We start from the raw sequence: 18006 nt of genomic DNA, 5'->3' as shown, positions 1-18006 counted from the left end.
AACTCAACACCAATGGGGGGGCGGGGGGCATTGAGTTAAAAATAATACCAGGGATCATTTTATTTTTGGGGGTCCTCGTGGGTTGCTTCCGCCATCGGGGAAACAGGAAGGCTGTTTGTAACACTTAGAACTACTTTTATTTATTTATTTATTTTAAACGAATTGCTTTTCTTTACGAGGCAAAGCCCCTGGACTTCCCTGGCGGTCCAGTGGTTCAGACTCCGTGCTCTCAATGCAGGCGGCACGGGTTCGATCCCTGGTCGGGGCCCTAAGATCCCACCTGCTGCACGGTGTGGCCCAAAAAAAGAAAAAGGCACCCCTCTTATTTCTGATTCCCACCTTAAAACAACCCAAGTCCGGATGGATGTTTTGTCAGGAGGTACGCGATTTACAGATGCCCCATCTCAGCCCTTGGCAATCTTTTCCCAGGACCCCAACATCGAGCTGCATCCCGGGGGCTTAAGGAGGGCATTTCTCCAGGTTTGTGGCTGGGGACTTCTTGTGGCTCTGGCCAAGGCAGTATTTTATCTTGATGTCACCAGCCTTGAATGTGTTTAGGAAATCAGATGTCAGAAAGCAGCGTCACCTGCGCCGTCACCTTGAAGGAAAGCGGTAACATCACTGTCTCCAGGCCCTCGGCTCTGCTCTCCGGCTGGAAAAAGAGCCGCAGAGATGCACATCCTGCCTCCCAGGCTGTATTTGGCTGCTTTGCATCTGACCCCCCCCCCCCCCCTCACATTTCTTAAAATCTTAAAATCTTGGCTTTCTGTCACTCATGTAAACTTGTGTCCCTCTCTGCGTTTCTCACATTTTTTTCTAAGCCCTGGGGTTGCCGGCCCTCTTCCTGGCTTGTACTTTTTCTTATTTAATACTTTTGAATCGGACGCTTGTTCGAGAAACCCCAGCAGTAAACGGACTCCTAATTTATCTGTCTGACGTGCGGGAGTAACGCTTTGCACTTGCAGGAGAGCCTCCGACCTCGAGGGAGGGTTTTATTTCTGTTTGTTTAAAGAGACTTTTACAAGCCACGCAGAAGAAGTAAGGCCACTGTGCTTTGTTCTGGGGTCTTTGGAAATCACATCACGGGTGTGATGCATTTCTGGATCTTTTGGCGTCAAAATGTGTTTATGTGAATAAAGCTGCGAACCGGGGAAGCCTGCTATGGGAGTAGGGATTCTGCACGTTCGTTCCTTGGCCTGTCTTTGCACTGGGTGTAGGGAGGAGGGGGAGGATGGTTGTAAAAACCCGAGCCTTTTTGGGTGCTGACCTCAGACCATGTGTATCACTAGGGCATCTGGGTTTTTTCCCATTGACTCCTTTCTCTCCCCGTTGCCTTCCTTTCTCTCCTTCCTTTTAAGAAAACGAGGTACCCCAGAAACAGACGGACTGGGAGGTCGGCGTCCGTCGTAGTTTTCTCCTTCTGCATACTATAGGTTGCCTCTGTTCCTGGGGGCATGGGGAGGGGGATTCAAACGTATAATTTTTCTGCACAAACATTTTGAGTTTAAACGGGCCAGTTTTCAGTCATGATAACCTGACACATCTGTTGAACGTTAAGTGCAATGTGTCCTTCAGTGTCTTAGATAAAGTATCATCGCTGGCATCCAGAACTTCTCGTAAAAACACAGCCCCTGACCGTTAAGGATGTGTCTTATCTGGGTCGGCCCAGGACTCTGCTTCCTCAAAATGGTGTGTGTTTCACGCTCAGGTCTTGCTGTAAAGCCAGTTTCCTTTCAGAGCCCCGCTCTCATCCCAGCTCGGGGAGGCGGGCGCCGCGGTGTGTGTTTGGAGCGACCCCGGGGTCTCGGCCGCCCTCTGAGCAAGGCCTGACCCGCTGAGAAGGCCTGGGGCCCTTCACAGGCTTCTGAAAGCACCGCGGCCCTCGGACAGTTCGTTCTTCTGGTTTCCGGGTGCAGTCTGGACCAATCCCGGACACATAGCTAGAATTCTTTTCCTTGGGAACCTGCAGCCCCGTGTGTCCCCGTCCTATAAATTGTACTGAATTAAGACCCAGCGTTGGATGTTTTGCAGCTGTTCTGGCCACCGGGGGCTGGGTTTGCAGCTCTGCCTGGAAACACAAGCCCTTCTGTGCCTCTCACGGCTAGCGGACCCACGGCTGGGCCTTCGGGGCCCTCTTACGTGGCGGGGGCCCTTAGCCACCCTCCTCTGAACTTTGCTGGCTGCGTCCTCTGCAGCCCCGTGCGGGGGGAATACAGCTGCTGCTTGCCTTGGGTGGCTTCACCCTCACCTGCAGCCCCACCGGCCTTTCCTCCGGCCCTGCCGTGCGCACAGCCGGCCCCATCCTCTCATGCTCAAGTCAAGGTCCCGACCTTTCAGGCTCCCCCTTCCTCTCTGCAGACCCGGGGTCCTGGCCTGCAGCCCTGTCCTAGACCCGGCCTGTGGGCCAGCCCTGCAGACGCGGGGCCCTCCCGGGCCCTGGGATTCGGGACCTGCGTGGTCTCCGGGTCCCCCCGGCTGCCTGGGCCCATCCCGGCTTCCTAGGCTATGACTCCGAGGCTGGGGGCTCCGCGTGGCCTCTTTGCTGGGGTTGTTTCTGCTGGTTTTCTGGGAGCACTCTTAGAATATCTGCTCAGTGGTTTGACCTTCGGCCTGAAGCAAGGTTGGGATGCTTTGCCCACCTCTCGTTTTCAGCCCAATTTGTTCACCTTCTCGATTGACCCGAACTCACTCAATTTTTTGGGTGACGTGAGGCCAGATGGGATAGGCTTTTGGCAGGTGGCAGAGGGCACAAGGCAGGGGCACGTTCCTCAGGGAGTGTTTTCTTAGGGAAACGAGCATCGCTTCCTCTGTTAGAAGGATGGAACCCGGCAGTCTCTGCAGCTGTCCTTGAAAGAGGACTTTTCCTGAGAGATTTTGTCACATGGGGTCCACAGCAAATGCATTTCCCCTCGCACGGTGGGTGTTCTGGGAGGTGGTACTTGATGAGTCTTCTTGGGGCTTTTGCTCCCAGGAGGATCCTGGCTGGGTCTTCGTGGAAATGAGGCGGTGATTGGAGGGTAGGTGACATTGGGAAGATCACGTCTCGTGCACAGCACCGGGGACGCCAGGATTGCGGTTTATGGGCCAGCGTAGGAGCTGATAATTGTGTCGATGGGCAGTTTGTTACATACATACTAACCTTTGTGATTCCATGCCTGGATGGAGTTGATTCTGTTTTTATATATATATATATATATTATATATATATATATATATATATATATATATATATTTGTATATATAATATATAATGTAAATATGTATATAAACATAAGTATATATATTTACATATATAAATATATATACTTTTATATCCTATGTATATCTTCTTTTTTATATTCTGTCAATCATCTGTCATCTATTATCATTCATCTATGTATTTATTACATATCTATTATCTGTCTACATTTTTATCATCTATGTATATATTTATGTATTATTTATAATCTATGCATCTATAATCTGTAATCTATGCCTTTGTCCATTTTCTATTATCTATCGACCTAGTTATTATCTGTATCATCTATATCATCTATGTATTTATCTGTGTATCTATGATCAATTTATCATACATCTCTCTGTATCTATCATCTTTCTATGTATCTATTATTTATCATCTATATACTTATTATTTATCATCTATGTATCTATGTATTTTCTATTACCTATCAATTTGTCATATCTATCTATCTATCTGTCTCTGTTTATCTATCCATCCATCCATCCATCCTATACCTTTATGGGTAAACTGAAGATGCGTTGAGCAGCTTTGATTCCCCCTGCAGGAAATTTAATGAGTTAATACATTTCTCCTTAAAGGACAGCTGTCATTGGTCAGCGTGTCATGGATTTACACGTTTCCCTGCTCCATAGACACTCTGGCAGGAACTGTGGGATTCCTACCGTCCACCCTCCTCCCGGAACCTCTGAGCACTCAGCATTTCCAGCTTCTCGCCCACGACGGCTGGGGGGAGCATCGCCCTGCACTCAGTGCCTGGTCCCCTGGCTCCTAGGCTGGTGTGGCCCTCGCCCCTTCACACGCACTTGGCCAGAGAGCTACACCACGCCTCTCGGGCCAGGGCAGCTGGCCCCGTAGCGGATGGGCTGAGTGGCCGCAGGCCTGCCTGGGGGGTGGGGGGGGTCTCCCCAAGGAGGAGCCCATTCCTGGGCTGTGGGCGGTGAAGCCCACGTGGAGGGTCTCCAGGTGGCAGAAGGACGTGTGGGAGGTCCAGCCGCTGGGATGCGGTGACCGGGTCACCTCCCTTCCCACTGGCATCCAGGTCTCGTGTGCCAGGCCACGGGGGCCAGTCCTGGGTTTGTGATCAGCTTGGTTCGGGGCTGTCCCGCCGTGTACGGCCTCGTGAAGGAGCGTGGCCCGGGACAGCGGAGGTGGCGCACGCGTAGTGCCCGAGCCAGCGGTGAGTCCGCCTGGGTGGGTGTCTGGCAGGAGGGACACCTCCTGGGAGGGGCTGGTGAGGTCGGGGCGAGGGGCTGGCGGTGGCCCTTCCTGGTCTTGTCCTGACCGCCCCGGCGAGGCGTTGGGAGGGGTTGGGGACGGGGAGGTGGATGAAGGGAGGAGAGCAGATGCACGGTCGGGGGGGATGGTGGGTGCTCGATGCACGTGCAGGAAGGCACGTCCGTACTGCTGGCAGCGCAGGGGGAGACCGAGCAGGGGGCCCCCAGCCCTGCCTTTCCTCCTCCGCCTCCGACCTTCTCGTGTGGACACCTCCGGGTGAGGTGGTGAGAGCATGTTACAGACTGAGTCTTTGTATCCCCCCCCGAGTTCATATGTGGAAGCCCTGACCCCCGAGGGGATGGTGTTAGGCAGTGGGGTCTTTGGGAGGTGATTAGGGTTAGATAAGGCCATGAGGGTGGGGTCCCCGTGATGGGATTAGTGTCCTTATAAGAAAAGGAAGAGACCAGAGCTCTCTCTCCACCACATGAGGACACGGCAGGTATGCAGCTGTACAAACCAGGAGGAGAGCCTCACTGGGAACTAATCTGCCCTCGCCGTGGTCTCGGACTAACAGACAGCCTCCACGACTGTGAGAAGCACGTGTCTTGTTGTTTAAACCACCTTGTCTGTGCTACTTTGTCACAGCAGCCAGTATTAGTCAGGGCTCTCCAGGGAGACGGAACCAACAGGATATATCTAATGTCTATGTAGATGGATAGATAGATGATAGATAATAGCTAGAGGATAGATAGATGGCTAATAGCTAGCTAGCTACATGATAGATATGTAGATGATAGACGTACGATAGGTAGATAGATAATATAGATAAATGTAGATATTGGTTCTGTTTCTCTGCAGAGCCCTGTGTAATACGTATACCTGTGTCTTTATCTCTGTATCGTATGTATATATTGATTGATGGATTGGAACTGACCTACACAGTTTGGGAGATCAAGAAGTGCCACCGTCTGCCATCCAGAGCGCCAGGAAAGCCGGTGGTGTGTTCAGTCCGAGTCCAAAGGCCTGAGAACCAGGCACACAGATGTTCAAGGGCAGGAGGAGATGGACATCCCAGCTCAAGGACAGAGAGAGAGAGAATTCTCCCTCTGCCTTGGTGTTCTATTCAAGTGTCAACTGATTAGATGGGGCCCACCCTCCCTGGGGAGAGCCATCTGCTTTCCTCCGTCTACCTGTTCAAATGCTCATGTCGTCCAGAAACACCTTCCCAGACACATGCAGAGATCACGGTGCCCCAGCTCTCTGGGCTCCTGGTGGCCCAGCCAACTTGATGCGTACCATTACTCATCATGCAGCCCGAGCTGGCAGATAGAGCAGCTGAGTGCCACAGGACGTGACCAGGGCTGCAGGCCTCAGCGGGCACAGCTCTTGGGTCCAGCCGACTCTCTCGCCCACGTGCTCAGGGGCGGCTGGGGGCCTCTTCAAACGACCTGCGACCTCACCCAGCCCGCAGAGGGGGTGGGGCTTATAGTCACACCTAAAAGACTCCTGCTTAGAAAGGCCTCTGTCGGGTCCCCGTGGAGGCTGTTTTCTCTCCCCCCTTCCGCATTTATTCCTATCGTCCCTGGGGCTTCTCCCCACATGGCTCTTTCCTCTGGTGTTGGCCCTTCTAGCATAACCATTTTTATTTTTTAAAAAAATTTTATTTTATTATTTATTTATTTTTAGAATTTTGGCCACGCTCTGCAGCTTGCGGGATCTTAGTTCCCCGACCAGGGATGGAACCCGTGCCCCCTGCAGGGGAAGCGCGGAGCCCTAACCACTGGACCGCCCGGGCAGTCCGATGGACCTCTTGTATTTCTCGGTTTGGAGGGAGTTGCCACAGGGTTTAGTGGTGGCCGCCGCAGGAGGGAAGGTTTAGGATCCATGCGAGGCGACATCACGAGGCTGAAGAGCCGCGGGGCCCCTCGGCTGCCCCCAGCTCTTTCTGTCCCCAGCTCTTTCTGTCCCCCTGCTGCTGGTGGAGGCTGACACCTGCACTCGTTTCTCAAGCTGTGGAAACTCGCCAGCACGAGAGGCGGCCGTCAGGTCCTCCTGCCGCAAGGATGAGCCGTCGTCCAGGCGAAGGTGCCGTGCTGGCTTGAGCTGGTGCCTTTTCCGCGCTCCTCTGGTCCAGCTGGCTGGGTCCCTGCTTCCAGGCGACGCCCGTCGGAAGCTCGTTAGGGCTCTCGGTTGCCTGAAAACTCATACTTCGTGCTGGCTAATTCTATGTCAATGTGGCTCGGCTGTGGACCCAGCCTTGTGGCCAAACGCTGGTCTAGAGGTTGCTGGGAAGATATTTTTTAAGATGAGAGGAACGTTGGGACTTCCCTGGTGGTCTAGTGGTTAGGACTCTGTGCTTCCACTTCAGGAGACACGGGTTCGATCCCTGGTCGGGGAACTAAGATCCCGCATGCCCCGTGGCGTGGCCAAAAAAAAAAAAAAAAAAGATGAGATAAACATTGAAATCATGCAGCAACATGGATGGACCTAGAGATGATCATACTGAGGGAAGTAAGTCAGAGAAAGACAAACATATAATAATATCACTTATATGTGGAATCTAAAATATGATACAGATGAACTTCTGTACAAAACAGGAACAGACTCACAGACTTAGAAAACAAACTTATGGTTACCAAAGGGGAAAGGGGTAACTAAGGAGTTTGGGATTAACAGATGTACACCACTCTATATAAAGTAAACAACAAGGATTTACTGTAGAGCACAGGGAACTGTACTCAATATTTTGTAAAAACCTATAATGGAAAAGAATCTGAAAAAAATACATCACTGAATCACTCTGCTGTCCACCGGAAACCAGCACCACATTGTAAATCAACTACAGTTAAAAAAAAATTGACACCAGGAGACTTTGACATAACCAGATTCTCCTTCACAATGTGGGTGGCCCTTGTCCAATCAGTTGAAGATCTTAGGAGAAAAAAAGACTGAGGTTCCTCAAGGAAGAGGGAATTCTGCCTCCAGATGGTCGTGGGACTCAACCTGTAACCTCAGCTCTCCCTAGGTCTCCAGCCTGCTGGTCTACCCTGCAGATTTTTGGAGTGCCCCCTCTACACATCTACGGTTGAATGAACCAATTCCTTCCAATAATCTCTCTCTCTCTTTCTGTCTCCCTCTTTCTTTCTCTCTGTGTTTCCTGTTGGTCCATTTCTCTGGAAAGACCCATAACTAAACATACTTTATGTCCATAGATGGCACTACAAGAAAGCCAGTTAGAGTTGGGGGTCCAAGGAATACAGGGGCCAAGCCCCTCCCAGGCATGAGAGGACCTGTCAAAAAAAAATTTCATTTCCTCATACTGACGGACTTAATTGCCAAGCGTCTTCCTCTCGTGTAAAACACCCAAGCTTTGGTCACCCCACTCACTGTCAATTTTAAACATTTCCTTGTCATTGAATTCTGCTTCTCAGATGCCAATTTTTTTTTTTTTGTAATTCAGCAAATGTAGTTTTAATAAACCCTTCTTAAAGAAACTGTAAGTCTTAATTCTGCGTAATTGATAGTTGAACAGAGAAAATAGTTAACTCTGTAGTTTAGATTAAAACGATATTGGCGATTATTGTTACAAAATAAAATGGTAATATTTTAAAGCTGTCAATATGAAAATTACATTAGTAACCAAAGCTGTCAGGAAAAATGAAATAGAATAAGAAATTCATGTAAGTATTCCAATTTCATCATTCTTTAAAGATAAAAATTTAAAATGTCACATTAATTTAATAATACAAGTAATAGATACATAAACAATTATCAAGGTATGGAACTAAACCCTAAGCCAACATGATACTGATGCCTGCTATCTGCTATCATTAGTCTTCCTTTTTTCATTTTTTGAAAACTTTCTTGAATTTTTCATTTATTTAAAAAAAAATTAATTTTTTTAATTGAAGTATTGTTGATTTACAATGTGGTGTTAGTTTCAGGTGTACAGCAAAGTGATTCAGTTTTATATTCAGTTATATATATATATATATATATTCTTTTTCAGATTCTTTTCCCATATAGGTAATTATGAAATATTGAGTATAGTTCCCTGTACTATACAGTAAATCCTTGTTGGATAAAGAAGATGTGGTACATATATACAATGGAGTATTACTCAGCCATAAAAAAGAATGAAATAATGCCATTTGCAGCAACATGGATGGACCTAGATATTATCATACTAAGTGAAGTAAGTCAGACAGAGAAAGGCAAATATCATATGATAGCACTTATATGTGGAATCTAAAATAATGATACAAATGAACTTATTTGCAAAACAGAAATAGAAAAATTTACGGTTGCCAAAGGGGAAGGGGGGAGGGGTAAATTAGACTGGGATTAACATATACACACTACTATATACGAAATAGATGAACATCAGAGTCCATTATTAATGGACATGCTTTTTTTTTTTTTTGCTATGAACATTTGATTTATTTCCCTATAATAATACTCTTTAACCATCATCCTACATCACATACAACTTTGTATCCTGTTTTGGTGTTTTTTTTTTTTTTTTTCACTCCATCATTTCTCTGTGGTCTATTGAAAACCAAGTATAAGTGACTGCAATATACTTGCGTCTGTTTTTTTGGTCACTTGCATAAGGTTCTAAACAGTGTTTATCATGTAAAGCGTGATCGCTTTACAGGTGATTCCCTCTTAGTTATGCATACCCCCTTAATATCACATTTCTTTTCTTCCCCAACTTTATTGAGGCAAATTGACCTGTAACATTGTGGATGCTTCGTGATGGACGTGCTTAAATAGAACTGTGCAAAGCTCAGGACATGCTCCGAAGGTGCTGGTTGTTTAGTTCTCCCCTGAAGAATCCAGGCACTTTTTCATGCGCCTTTACTGGGAGCCATGGGTGTCCCCAGACTCTGATGTGTTGGGATAATTTCTGGGGAGCTCCTGTTTTCCTACCAGCCCTGGACGGCCCCAGAGTCATGGGTGGTGGCTTCTCAGGCCGCCCCATCACTAATTTGTTTGTTTTTGGCCACACGTTGCAGTATGCGGGGTTCTAGTTCCCCGACCAGGGATGGAACCCGTGCCCCCTGCCTTGGAAGTGCAGAGTCTTACCCAAGGGACCGCCGGGGAAGTCTGAACGCATCACTAATTTTGACCCCCCAGCACTTCTGTCGAGGCTGATGCCTGGGCCTGGCTTCTCGGAGTTACGTCCTGGGTCGGCTGTGGTTTTTCTCAGACATTCTCATCTTCTCCACGTCCGTTCTTTGGCAACTGACAGCTGGTGCTGTCGATTCTGGGTCTCCCACCTCCAGCCCACATGAGCTCCCTTCTCACAGAGGAATTCCCGGGACCTCCACACACCCACGCCTCCCCGGTTGTCCGTGATTCAGCGCGGTCTTCACCCAGGTTGAGCAGCTTTATTGAGAATTAATCCACTATTAAATCATACAATTCAGTACAGTTTTCAGTGGACCTGCCTCCTGGTGCTTGGGCTTATGGCTTATGCCACCCACCCCCGAAAGCATGAACTGCTGCTCTCCTGAGGGATCTGGACAGCATGACATGTGCTTGGCCTCCCTGGACCCAGCATCACTTACTGTGACACAGTATCATTCCTCACGCCATTGCTCGTAGGACTAAGTCACTTTTTTTTTTTAATAAATTTATTTTATTTATTTATTTTTGGCTGCGTTGGGGTCTTCGTTGCTGCGTGCAGGCTTTCTCTAGTTGCGGCGAGCGGGGGCTACTCTTCGTTGTGGTGCGTGGGCTTCTCATTGTGGTGGCTTCTCTTGTTGCAGAGCATGGGCTCTAGGGCGCAGGCTTCAGTAGTTGTGGCACATGGGCTCAGTAGTTGTGGCGCACGGGCCCAGTTGCTCCGCGGCATATGGGATCTTCCTGGACCAGGACTCAAACCCGTGTCCCCTGCATTGGCAGGCGGATTCTTTTTTTTTTTTTTTTTTTAAAGGATTTTCTTATTTATTTATTTATTTATTTTTATTTTTGGCTGTGTTGGGTCTTCGGTTCGTGCGAGGGCTTTCTCCAGTTGCGGCAAGCGGGGGCCACTCTTCATCGCGGTGCGGGGACCGCTCTTCATCGCGGTGCGCGGGCCTTTCTCTATCGCGGCCCCTCCCGTCGCGGGGCACAGGCTCCAGACGCGCAGGCTCAGCAATTGTGGCTCACGGGCCCAGCCGCTCCGCGGCATGTGGGATCTTCCCAGACCAGGGCTCGAACCCGTGTCCCCTGCATTAGCAGGCAGATTCTCAACCACTGCGCCACCAGGGAAGCCCGGCAGGCGGATTCTTAACCACTGCGCCACCAGGGAAGCCCCCTAAGTAACTTTTTAATGTAGGGTCTGGATGTCTTTCTAGATTGTTTCCTTTTCTGCCAATCTCACTTTAGGATTGATACATAGAGGATATGATGTATTCATATACTAAGCTTTCCCATCTCTGCCCCCCCTCGCCTCTCCAGTCTTAATGCTTCTAGATCATTCTATCCCTGGGATGAATGGCTGTCCTGTTCCTCTTCCCTGGTCACCAAACGGGGCACAGTGTCCCGTGAGGCTGGTACGGTGTCCAAAGGGCCTGATGGTGGCTTTGTCTGGAAAGGTTGCTTCCCATCATCTGTCTGTCAGGCAGGTCTCACTAGTGAGACTTTTAAGCTTCTTAATTATTGTGGTTTATCGACACAGCCATTCTTCAGGACCTACATGATGCTGCGTGTCAGGAAAACGTATTCCTGGGGCCAGTTGACTTGGAGGTTCAGCTACACGTCATTTTAACATTATTCTGTCAATTTTGAGGTCTCTGAGACACATGCACACACACATGCCTAAGATGGTAGGAGGTCCGTGAAAGGGTGGCTTATATATGTCCTTCTTCAGTTGTGAGAAGAATACCAGAATTTCCAAGTCCCCGCCCATCCCCCATTAGTCACGATTAAGCAAGGTGTTTCCCCCATTTTAAGCTGAGAAATAATTCACCATACAATACACCCAGTACATGGCGCAATTCAGTGGTTTTTAGTATATTTGCAGAGTTGTACAAACACCATTGCTATGTCATTTTAGAACATTTTAAAAATCACCTCCCAAGGGAATCCCTGTACCTGTTACCTGTCACTCCCCACTCCTGTTTCCCCCCCAGGTCCTCTGCCTCCATGCGTTTGCCTATTTGAGTATTTCATATAAATTGAATCATGGCATATATGCTCTTTTTGGGTCTGGCTTCTCTCACTGAGCATCATGTGTTAAAGGTCCATGGACACTTGGGTTATTCCCACTTTTCTGGTTACTGTGAATCACGGTGCTGTGAGCATTCACCACACGTATTTGAGTGGATACGTGTTTTCATTTCTCCTGGATAGATTGATACCTAGGAGTGGCATAGCTGGGCTATTGTATCTCCAAGTTTAACCGTTTGAAGAATCGCCAGGCTCTTTTCCAAAGTGGTTCCTGCAATTTACATCCCCACCAACAGTGGAGGAGGGTTCCGATTTCTCTACATCCTTACCAACTTTGTTATTTTCTGTTTCTTTGTTTCTTTCTTCTTCTTTTAAATGTTTTTTTTTTTATTGTGGTAAAAGTCACATAATATAAAACATACTGTGTGGCTTTGATTTATGTTTTGCTAATGCTCTCTTCAAAGAGGTATGTTGTTATTTCCCAGTACAGCACAGGAGCAAAGATTTAAGGAGTGAGGAAATGAATTGACCACCCACGTGCTCTTGGAAAGATTCAAGGTGGCTTACACGTGTCTGCGGAAGATAGGAAACACAGAACAGAGACCAAAGTCCAGAAACCTGGTAGATGAGGGACGAGGTAGTGTTGCTGCTGGCCTGGGCTTAGCAAACCCCTGTACCTGGTGTCCACTCTGTCTCGTGACAGCAGGCAGTCCTGGCTGGGGGTCCAGCTCTCAGTATTTGATAAAAGGACCAGGCACGGGGTCATCCCCAATTCAAAGGGGAGCCAGAAAGCTCGGGTCATTTCAAAACAACTGGACAGGGGCCGAGAAGGCAGAGTTTTTTGGTTTGCTTTTTAGTTTAGTTTTTTTTTCTCTTTTAAGAAGGCTATATTACATGGCATTAGTTTAGACTTTTTCAAAAAAGTTCCTGGGAATTCCCTGGCGGTCCAATGGTTAGGACTTGGCACTCTCACTGCTGAGGGCCTGGGTTCAGTCCCTGGTCGGGGAACTAGGATCCCGCAAGATGTGTGGCATGGCCAAAAAAAAAACAGTTCCTACTTTGAGATAACTGTAGATTCACGTGCAGTTGTGAGGAATAAAATGCAGCAACACTTTACCTGTTTTTCTCCCAGGGCTATCCACTTGCAACACGGCCGTACCACATCCCAGCCTAGATGTTGACTTGGGTGCGATGCAATGCTTTTATTCAGATTTCCCTGTTCTAACTTGTATTCCCTCGTGTACGTGTGTCTGTGTGATCCTGTTGCACGTGTGGCTTTGAGAATCCACCATCACGGTTAAGACAGGGCAGTTCTGTGACCCCAAGGATCCCTGGCGTGGCCCATCTCCTTCCCACACCAACCCCCCACCCCGTCCTTCACCCCTGGCAGCCACTAATCTGTTCTCTATAATTCTGTCATTTCAAGACTGTCATAGAAATGGAGGCATACACAATGGGACCCTTTTGTAACGGCTCTTTTTCTCCCCACTCGGCATAATTCCCCAGAGATCCACCCACCCTGTTGCCAGAACAATATGCCTTTCTTTTGAATAACACCTGTAAAATGACAGTCACACTAAAGATCTTTCTTTTACGAACAAGGCTGCAGTGAATATTTTTGTTCCTGGGTCTCTGCAGACCTGTGGGAGTATGTCTGTGGCATTAAATTCTTAGAAGTAGAATTGCTACGTAGGGTACATGCACGTCCACTTTAGATCCCCTCCAACTCACCTCCTAAAAGATACAGTCTCGGTGGAAAATTGACTAAATGTGCAAAGGGTTCATTTTTCTGGGGCGTTGCCATCCTGGATGGGACCCAGCTGTTCTGATTGATGAAACCTACTAACTTCCTCTCCTTTATTTTCTTTAAGGAGGAGTGAGTCCCAACATCCTGTTATAGATCTGTATTTTATTCAGTATCGGTGAATTCCTTGTTTATTTCCTTTTTCTCTTTTTTGGGAGGGTACAAATTCTGATGCACCCCTGAGGCCAAACAAGCCTAGGCGTCAGAGTTTGGAGCAGAGAAAGGTTTATGGCAGGGTCCTGCAAGGAGACCGTGGCTTGTGTCCCCAAACGCCCGAACTCCCGAAGGGTTTCAGCAAAGCATTTTTAATGGCAAGGTGAGGGAAGGGTGTGGTTGGTTATTACAGACTTCTTGGTGCAGGAATCCTTTGTCCACGTAAGTCAGGTCACAGTGTTCCTTTTAACCTCCAACAAAAACCAATGTTATTCTCTGTTGTGCAACTTTTTCTGCCTCTATGAATGGAAAGGCGTTACACCCTTAAAGGTCAGAGCCTTAAGAAAGGGCTATCCTGTATATTTCAGGCTACGGCAACATTCTGAACTCAAAGCAAAAGAATACAAAGGTTAAAGTAAAAGAAACAGACCTAATGTGGAGTCAGATATGTTCTTCTCCGTTAGCCTTGGAGCTGTCTCTAATGTGCAGTGAGCCCGGTATACAGAGAGCTGTTGTTTTGCCATTTTCCCCAAGCGCTGGCCGTCACCGAGGCATGAGGTCAGCACTCCAAGTTAGACGCTTCAAACAGAACCGCGAGCGGAGAGCATTCTAAACATAGTCTGGAAGGGGCCCCTCTCCCCGCACCCTGCAAGCATCGTGCCGTTTGCCAAGATCTCAGTTGCCTTTCTTCTTGCGGAGCGTGGTAATCCAGAAACAAATGCAGGGGCGAGTAGCTTCATGCTGCAGCGTTGGACCCAGAGGCTGCAGAGCTGAGTGGCTTCGGGAGGAAAGGCGCAGGCGAGAGCCTTGCCATGGGGCGGCTTGTAGACACCCATCTGGGACCGGGCAGCTGGCGACACGGGTCCCAGTCCCCACACGGGTCCCAGGCCCGGCTGGTGCGCTTGGGATCAGCTTACATCCAGAATTGACGGAGCACTTTCTGTGGCATCTGTCGGACAGGAGCTGACAGGCCGGAGTTGGTGTTGAACCCAGGATCAAAGACGTGCACGGCGTGGAGAAGAGAGGGTGACAGTGGAGGTCACTTACAGGGATCCCGTGGATCTGTTTGCAGCTAGATTTCCGGGGGGAAGCGTGGAAGGAATGTGCATTCCAGCTGACCCGTGTCGGGGAGATAAGGGGGGCAGAGAGGCCCCGGGTCACCTGCCCTTCTAGGGAGCTCCCTCCATCCAGGCTGGTGTGTCCTCGCGTGGATATACGTGTGTGTGCGCGTGTACGCCCCTGGTTAGGGTTTGACTCACGCCTCCTCCCCCAGAAAACATATGTTGGAGTTCCCCCCCCCCCAATACTGTAACCTTATTTGGCAATAGGGTCTCTGCAGATGAGCAACTTCAGGTGAGGTCACTTGGGTGGGTCCTCACCCAACAGGACCGGGGGCCCAGTAAAAAGGGGAGACGTGGACACAGAGACGCTGAGAAGGAGGGCCCTGTGAGCACACAGAGAAGACGGCCATCTACACGCCAGGGAGAGGGGCCTGGGGCAGACGTTCCCTAAGGCTGACAAAATGAGGAAGTGTGCTCTGCAGAGAGCACCCAGCATGTGCCTGGAAAGTTGTTGGCTGAAACATCCCCCGTCTCAGCAGAAACGCCGTCAGCTTGGCTGGAAGATAAATAACGCACATGCCTGTAGCATAAGCATATCCCGGATGTTGCATGGGCTATGCTTACACCAAAGACTGCTCATTGCTTGTCGTAAATTATATCTCTGTCTCTATCTGTTTAACTATATATGTATCTATGTATCTATCATCTACCTACCTGAACTATCCATTTATCTATTCCCAGTCTGTTTATATCCGTTATCTGTCATTTATCTATCATCTATCATCTATCATCTAGGTATGTATGTATCCAACCATCTTTATCTATCTACGTATCGATCTATGTATCTTTCTATCATCTTTCAAGCTATCATCTATATCATCTTTCAAGTTATCCTCTATCTGTCTGTCTATTGATACCTATCTATCTATCATCTATCTATGTATCTATCTATGGAGAGATTCATTTTAAGGAATTGGCTCATGTAATTATGGGGTCTAGCAGGTCCCAAATCTTCAGAGTGGGCCAGCAGGCTGGAAACCCACGGAAGACTTGCAGTTTGAGTCTAAAGGCCGTCAGGAAGCAGAATTCCCTCCTCCTTGGAGGATCTCAGTCTTTGTTCTATGGAGGCCGTCAACGGATTAGACGAGGCCCACCCACACCAGAGAGGGCAACCTGCTTTCCTCAAAGCCCCTTGATTTAAATGTTCATCTCATCCAATAAAACACTGTCACAGAAACACCCAGAATAATGTCTGACCACATATCTGGACCCCGTGGCCCAGCCAGTTCGACACGTAAAATTATCCCAGGAGCTGTGGTGGTCATGTAACCAGGGAGCACCTGTGATAGGATTCTTCTCTCAGCTGAAGCCAGAGGGAGACGCAGCTCCCATACCGGGCAGGGCACTGGGATTCGACAGCCTGACACTTGGACTGTTTCGGGGTGGGCCTGTCAGCTCCTTGCTTTGGAAGTCAGCTCTCCGGGAAGGGCGGGGCCTGGCCCACGTCTGGCCTGGGTGCCCAGCATCAGGGCGGCGGTCTTGTTCTCAGCACACGTTAGAGGAATGATTCCCTTGACCTCATGTCCAGTGCCTGTCGCCCGGCCATTCCTCCGCCCACCCTCCCTGGGGAGCTCCTGCCCATTTCCTCCTTGGCCGCCTGTCCTCCCACGGCCGGTTGAACCACGTGGACCCCTCCGCCATCCCAGGATGCAGGTGCCGCAGATGCAGAGACTAGCCTCTGGGGTCTGGGAGGGGCAGCCTCTCTCCTGGGCATCTCTCGCTTCTTCTGGCCAGTGCCCTGCGCCCGATTCAGAGTCCTCTGTGAGTGCTGTCCACCTGCGAGGAGGAAACTGTAGACCTTACTCAGGTTGGAGGGGGTGTTAATGCCTTCGCTGGGTTTTCCCGTGGCCACTTGTCAGCAATAGACATGGGGGTAGAGGCGAGATTTTCAGAGGTTGCAGGTGCCGACGGAAGCGTGTCTACATCGGATCTTTTCACTCGACGTGTCTTTTTTTTTTTTTAAATAAATTTATTTATGTATTATTTATTTTTGGCTGCGTTGGGTCTTCGTTGCTGTGCGTGGGCTTTCTCTAGTTGTGGCGAGCGGGGGCTACTCTTTGTTGCAGTGCGCGGGCTTCTCAATGCGGTGGCTTCTCTTGTTGCAGAAAACGGGCTCTAGGCATGTGGGCTTCAGTAGTTGTGGCGCGTGGTCTCAGTAGTTGTGGCAGACGGGCTCAGTAGTTGTGGCTCGTGGGCTCTAGAGCGCAGGCTCAGTAGCTGTGGCGCATGGGCTTAGTGGCTCCGCGGCATGTGGGATCTTCCCGGACCAGGGCTCGAACCCGTGTCCCCGGCATTGACAGGCAGATTCTTAACCACTGTGCCACCAGGGAAGTCCCGACATTTCTTTTTAATGAAGTATTCCATTCCTTTCTGGGTGTGGACCGAGGGGTTTGTTTGGAAGCCTCCTTGACAGGGAAACAGAAACTCTCTCTCTGTTCTTTTCAATTCTGATGGGAGGGACCAAGAGAATTAAGGACCTTTGTTCTTTATTTTAAAATTTAATTTAAATATTTTTTATTATTTTTTCAAAGTGTAGTTGATCTACTATGTTGTGTTAGTTTCAGGTGTACAGCAAAGTGATTTTATATATATTATATAACATATAATATTGATACTTTTTATTTATATATATATATATTCATTTTCAGATTCCTTTCCCATATAGGTTATTACAGAATATTGAGTAGAGTTCCCTGTGCTATCCAGTAGGTCCTTGTTGTTTATCTATTTTATATATAGTAGTGTGTATATGTTAATCCCAAACTCCTAATTTATCCCTCCCTTTTCCCTTTGGTAACCATAAGTTTGTTTTCTATGTCTGTGAGTCTATTTCTGTTTTGTAGATAGGTTCATTTGTACCATATTTTAGATTCCACGTATAAGTGATATCATATGGTATTTCTCTTTCCTTTTCTGACTTCACTTAGTATGATAACCTCTAGTTGCATATATATATGACTATCATTTTTACATAAATAAAATAGAAAATAAAATATGTAAAATATGTAAATATAAATATAAAATAAATATATTTATAAATATTATAAATATTTATATAATATATAAATATTATATAATTTATAAATCATAAGTAATGTAAATATTAGAAATATAAATAATAAATATTATAAATATAAACATATAACTAATAAATATTTGCATAGTATAATATGTAAACATAAATATAAAATATTTAATATTCAGAAATATTACTTATATTGACAAATATTTATGTTAAAATAAAAGTATCATTTACTTATTTTCATATTGTCTCTTAGCATTAAATAATACATCCTATTTTGCTATTATCTTAT

General features: G+C 47.8%; 1 protein-coding gene across 10 annotated transcripts in view; it reads left to right on the top strand.

Moving 5' to 3' along the window:
- DHRSX (dehydrogenase/reductase X-linked) overlaps positions 1 to 18006 on the top strand; it is a 331509-nt gene that overhangs the window by 10692 nt on the left and 302811 nt on the right. The gene's annotated exons all lie outside the window — the stretch shown is intronic.

This window comes from Balaenoptera acutorostrata, chromosome X, assembly GCF_949987535.1.
Source record: "Balaenoptera acutorostrata chromosome X, mBalAcu1.1, whole genome shotgun sequence".
Lineage (NCBI taxonomy): Eukaryota > Metazoa > Chordata > Mammalia > Artiodactyla > Balaenopteridae > Balaenoptera > Balaenoptera acutorostrata.
Note: the sequence above shows the minus strand (reverse complement) of the source record. Positions and strands in the feature narration are given on the sequence as shown.